Genomic DNA, 6,992 nt, shown 5'->3' with positions numbered 1-6,992 from the left:
TGCCACCCAAATTAGAATTTTAAGTTAATACACAGATGCCACATGAACTTTTCTTGATGAACAAACATTTTAAGGTGTTTAATATCTCAGTATTAGCGCAGTCATCAATACATAAGTCGGGTCGGACTTATTTAATTAAAATATCTGCAACTAGTAATTAAGATAAAATGGGTTATTACAGTAGTAATTTAAAGACACTTCGCGAGAAGGCATTTCAAAAACCGATTTTTATGGGGATGTTGTTTACAAACTTCGCAAGATTTTGGGTCATGGTATTTTTCCAACTGTATTTGGTAAAATTATAAAACGTTTTATTAAAAGAGGTTAAGACCCAACAACTGTTTTTAGACACACCGCATGTTTAGTGTTCAACCCGTTTACAGTTGGACACTACACTTGCCTATGTGATTGTATCTGACGGAAGAGGGGAAGCAGTTCTTAAATCCCACCTGGGCTGAACTGTTTTGATTTCTGTCTTCTGGCCCAGTGGGGTGTTTCTCTTGATACTCTGCCTTCTGCAAAGGCACTGAGTACATACGTTTTTGGTTCTTAAGGTTTGCGTTTTATATAATTATACAGGAGCATTTTTGTGTTTAACATGTCATGCCTTTTGTTTCCATTGCGTGTGTAGAGATTCACCTGGCGGGGATTACTTTTATTTACATATTAACACTGTCCCGTGACTTTGGAACATGGTATGGGTAAGAGTGAGGTTGGGTGCGAACCAGCCCCGGTTTAGCCCCCCCCCCCCCCCCAGTGTTTTTTTTTTCAAGGGCGTAACCGGGGGGGGGGGTGCGACGGGTGCGATCGCACCCCCCTTTTTCGGCAAAGCTTGCAATTTTCATTACACCAAAATACCCTTGAAAGCCCAGTCTGATTTTTTTCGGCTCGCTATGCTCGCCAATTTACATATATTTACTAATATTGACGCTGTAACCTTTGTAAAAAGTCTGTTGATTATCATCTATATCTCAAAAATCAATGGATTGAGCACCCGCAGCTTTTTACCTAACGTTTCAATGTTGAATCTGGCGATTTTACAGGGCATGTTCTAATCTCTGGCCAGGCCCGATGAGCCCAATTTCCGACTGAGCCAGGCCAGGCCAGGCCAGGCCATAGATTTCAATTTCGTGAAAGTGATTTCTATAGCATCTTTAAAATCTGACTTTTGGAATAAGTTTGGATATTTCAGACATTATATAAATACATTTTGAACTCCCACTCTGTAAAATTATACACATGGGAATAAGCCTGTAGCTAACACAACTATTATGTCTAATTTAAAGGTGATGCCTGATTAATTGTTATGACTATTATCAGGGGATCTCCACCTCAATTGACCCTTGACTGGTGGTTTGGTTTTCCCCAAATTGAATAACCTAACTAATTTTATTATTTTGTCTATTATTTAGTATTGTCCGAAATATTTTGTATGCTTCCGTAAAAAACAAAGTTGTGCCCAAACATAAATAAAAATATAAATATTGAAAACCAAATAAAATATAAACATTTCTTTACTGCCAGGTCGTACATGCAGATAAAGCTGTTCTGACAAAACGTTCAGCTACCAATCTCGGGACTGTAAGTTCGAAACACCTGTTTGACCATTTTCATTATCATTTTTTTTAAATTTCCTCTGTAAACTTAGAATGCAGGAAAATTATCACTTATCGTGATTTATTGTTCATTTATTGAAAGAAATACACAAGTATTTGACATTCTTCTACATACAAGTTATTACCATAAAATGTTGTAAGAATAAAAGCAGTATCAATAACATGACATTATATTGATTTAATGAAAACAATCTGAATTGAAATCGAACCCACGGTAACATGTGTGAAAGTCGGAGAACTTATCACTACGCCACTGTGCCATTGGTAAACTTTGCATGTTATTTTGGGGCAGCCTGGAAAACCTGGGATGGGCTCGTGGGATGGGCTCATGGGATGGGATGTGATGGGCTGAAGGTCATGGGATCGTGGGCCCAAGGTCAGAGAAATATGTAGTGAGAAACATGAATTAAAAGTTCAACTGGGCAATTAAGAGGTCAGCTAAGGGTAACAGGGACACAGCCTTTAATTACAATTCCCAGAATGGGCCTCACACTGTACTGGCTGCCAAGAAGGGAAACAAAGTAAGAAAATGCCAACATTTTGTCTTCTAACTTGTTAGAATGGGCATGTTCTAATCTCTGGCCTGGCCTGGCCCGGCCTGGCCTGGCCTGGCCTGGCCCGATGAGCCCAATTTCCGACTGAGCCGGGCCAGGCCAGGCCAGGCCAGGCCATAGATTTCAATTTCGTGAAAGTGATTTCTATATTATCTTTAAAATCTGACTTTTGTAATAAGTTTGGATATTTCAAACATTATATAAATACATTTTGAACTCCCACTCTGTAAAATTATACACCTGGGAATAAGCCTGTAGCTAACATAACTATTATGTCTAATTTAAAGGTGATGCCTGATTAATTGTTATGACTATTATCAGGGGATCTCCACCTCAATTGACCCTTGACTGGTGGTTTGGTTTTCCCCAAATTGAATAACCTAACTAATTTTATTATTTTGTCTATTGAGGATTATTTAGTATTGTCCGAAATTATTGAACTAGCACTCAAGAATATATTTTGTATGCTTCCGTAAAAAAAAATTGTGCCCAAACATAAATAAAAATATAAATATTGAAAACCAAATAAAATATAAACATTTCTTTACTGCCTGGTCATACATGCAGATAAAGTTGTGCTGACAAAACGTTCAGCTACCAATCTCGGGACTGTAAGTTCGAAACACCTGTTTGACCATTTTCATTATCATTTTTTTTTAATTTCCTCTGTAAACTTAGAATGCAGGAAAATTATCACTTATCGTTCATTTATTGAAAGAAATACACAAGTATTTGACATTCTTCTACATAGTAGATTATTACCATAAAATGTTGTAAGAATAAAACCAGTATCAATAAAATGACATTATATTGATTTAATGAAAACAATCTGAATTGAAATCGAACCCACGGTAACATGTGTGAAAGTCGGAGAACTTATCACTACGCCACTATGCCATTGGTAAACTTTGCATGTTATTTTGGTCAATTTAGATATTTTCAGGTTACAAATATGATGTAAAATAAAGAGTGGCACCTGTCAATACTAACGGACAACAACTTTCAATTTCTAAAATAATGCTACCTCCGTTCTAGAACCTGGGATAGTATGGTGCGGGGAAGCGATATATAAATTTTGTAGTTTAGGTTATACACATACTGAATATTTTGTAAGATTGTTTTTATATTGATCTAAGTATGTGGGGAAAAAATCACACAAAGTCTTGTGAAACAGGCTCAAGAGCATCTTTTAGCATGAAATATATCACTTAGAAATAACATAAACACAATGCACCATTATTTTTTTTGTGCAAGAAAAATATCAATAATCTAAAATGCCAACACCCTGACAATGAGTTAGAGGTCCCACAATTAATGAATATTATTTTCATTACTCTTCCATAAATTGAACATCAGCTTAACTAATCCAAACACATTAAAAGTTCAACTGAACAGTTAAAAGGTCAGCTAAGGATAGTAGGGACACAACCTGTAATTACAATTCCCAAAGAGAAGTGTTCTCAGTGCATGTAAATATTCAGTTATATTGCAGCAGGTAAACTTATCAATGAAATTAGCCATTAGTTTTAAAACTAAGTGTTAAAGTTGACTTTAAATAATTTGATTACAGAAAAAATGGGTAGTTATCATTTAGTTACACCATTTTCTTCAGTGCAAATCTTTATTTCAAATAAGATGAATGACGGCTAATTAATGATTCTCCAGAGGACTGGTTGACATGCAGCAAGTAAACAATGCAGGTTAATACTGCCTGCTGTTGTAATTGTATATTTAGATTTTATGCCATTCATTTCTCTATGTATAATAAAATCTGGCCTGGCCTGGCCTGGCCTGGCCCGGCCCAGTCGAAAATAGAGCTCATCGGGCCAGGCCAGGCCAGGCCGGGCCGGGCCAGGCCAGGCCAGAGATTAGAACATGCCGTTAGAATGTACTTCTACGGTTCCAATATAAATGATGAAAAAATTATGGACTGTATTTTTTTATCATAAGTAAAGCAAAAAAGCAATTACTTTGAACAAAATATAATCATTTATTGTCCACTTGGTGTTAATGTAAACTTCTTTTTTGTGATAAGTAGAACTAAAAAGTAATTATATGGAACAAAATATGGTCATTTATTGTCCGCTTTTTGTTAATGTAAACATCAAAATCGATTACCAATAAACTGAAAATTGCCATATGTTTGAGAATCTCCCTTTTCATATGTTATAATATGTCTAATATATTAAATTCATTTCTGTCATCTTTTTATTCTGAAATTTGTCAATTATTGTTTTCTTTTTATTTTCAGTAACTTTTTTTCAGAATTGATTGATCATAAGTTCCATTTCATATTTTCTCTCAAAATTAATTTTCATCAAACAAATTAATGTTGTAGGTTCATTCTCTGACTTGGGTTAGAGGTCAACTATTGAATTCATCATTTTCTCCCTGTGACATATATACATGTAATTCTACCCTTTATCTTCATAATTCTTCATTATACCAAATTGTTTTGTTTTTTGAAATACATTTTTTCCACGATATAAGTCTACTTTTATTTCATAAAGGTAACACTTATAAATACACATGCAGGAAGTATATATTTTTTAATTTTCATAATATTACTTTAAAATTATTACTGTTCTACGTGTTTCTTTTTTTTCATAATATTACTTTAAAATTATTACTGTTTTATTAAGTGTACTACTGACTAGATCAAGTGAAATAACAATAATAATGATAACAATTAATAATAAGAAAATGTAGTTACTGTTATTAGCCTATAGAATAAGACATAAACCCATTTTGTTACTCTCGACCAGATCTTATTGACAGTATGGCATGAATTCCCTGGAGTATCATTTATTTTATAGAGAACTGTTCACCTTAAGAAACCTTCGAGAATCTGAGAAAATTTTAGGGGCAGATAAGTTCAGCCCATGTCCTTGAGCCCATCCCATCCCATCCCACCAGCCCATCCCATGAGCCCATCCCAGGTTTTCAATGATCCCTTATTTTGGTCAATTTAGATATGTTCAGGTTACAAATATGATGTAAAATAAAGAGTGGCACCTGTCAATACTAACGGACAACAACTTTCAATTTCTAAAATAATGCTACCTCCGTTCTAGAACCTGGGATAGTATGGTTCGGGGAAGCGATATATAAATTTTGTAGTTTAGGTTATACACATACTGAATATTTTTGTAAGATTGTTTTTATATTGATCCAAGTATGTGGGAAAAAAATCATACAAAGTCTTGTGAAACAGGCTCAAGAGCATCTTTTAGCATGAAATATATCACTTAGAAATAACATAAACACAATGCACCATTATTTTTTTTGTGCAAGAAAAATATCAATAATCTAAAATGCCAACACCCTGACAATGAGTTAGAGGTCCCACAATTAATGAATATTATTTTCATTACTCTTCCATAAATTGAACATCAGCTTAACTAAACCAAACACATTAAAAGTTCAACTGAACAATTAAAAGGTCAGCTAAGGATAGTAGGGACACAACCTGTAATTACAATTCCCAAAGAGATGTGTTCTCAGTGCATGTAAATATTCAGTTATATTGCAGCAGGTAAACTTATCAATGAAATTAGCCATTAGTTTTAAAACCAAGTGTTAAAGTTGACTTTAAATAATTTGATTACAGAAAAAATGGGTAGTTATCATTTAGTTACACCATTTTCTTCAGTGCAAATCTGTATTTCAAATAAGATGAACGACGGCTAATTAATGATTCTCCAGGGGACTGGTTGACATGCAGCAAGTAAACAATGCAGGTTAATACTGCCTGCTATTGTAATTGTATATTTAGATTTTATGCCATTCATTTCTCTATGTATAATAAAATCTGGCCTGGCCTGGCCCGGCCCAGTCGAAAATAGAGCTCATCGGGCCAGGCCAGGCCAGGCCAGGCCAGGCCGGGCCAGGCCAGGCCAGAGATTAGAACATGCCATTTTACAGAAGGTTGGATGTATCTATCAACTAACCTGATGAGAAATAAATCTAACAGACGTTATTTTGTAATTTTTACATGAACTGCATATGAAATCAAATTTTACAGCTGTGCCTTTTCCTTTCAGTATATTTTTTTAATTGTAGATATATTGTAAGAAAAATACAGTGTCATGCTAGTACAGCTGCTAAAACAGAAAATTTATTTTATCGTGCGTTATTTCTTTTCTTTCTATAGCTGATACCTAATTCACATTAAACCGGGCGGTGCGCGATAATTCCTTGCGGATTTTTGGGCATCGTAGATGGCTATGGGCTACGGCGTATGTGTTCTCATTATATACAAGCATCGTGCCATTTTTGTACTGGTTCTATGTATGGAAATCGTACGAAGCCTGTACTGCTTCCGTGCATGAAGAGGCTGCGCAGAGAAGATACAAGGTAAAAGCCTGGACGGCAGTCTACGTGCTTAGAAATTCTGGGGGTCAGTCTGTCTACCATCTCCCGAAACATGGTAGGCTCGATTATGAGGTAAGCTTAGAAGTCCCCATAGGATTCCGGCATCAACTCCTGCATCAGGGTGTCCAAGTGTCCGAGGGTGGCCCGTCTCAGCAGCAAGGGTTTCACGCATACCGTCCTCTTCCTGTGCCTCTGTCGGGCCTGCTGCTCATCAAGAACGACCAGGCTTGTAATCATCTGCTCTTCTCCTGACCTGCCTCAACTGCAACCGCAGGTATGCCGCTCTGAGTCTTAGGAAAACTATCATTTCTCCGACAAATAATGAAAACATGTCGGAGATGGCCATTTATATATAACCATCTGAAAAATGTGGATGATGTGGCCGCTGTAGGGTTGCCGAACGATGATTGCTTACAATTCGTGCGTTTTCATGGGTACCGCACGGGCA

Source organism: Mercenaria mercenaria, chromosome 17 (genome assembly GCF_021730395.1).
Source record: "Mercenaria mercenaria strain notata chromosome 17, MADL_Memer_1, whole genome shotgun sequence".
NCBI lineage: Eukaryota > Metazoa > Mollusca > Bivalvia > Venerida > Veneridae > Mercenaria > Mercenaria mercenaria.
The sequence above is the reverse complement of the archived record's forward strand: the minus strand, read 5'-3'. Positions refer to the sequence as shown.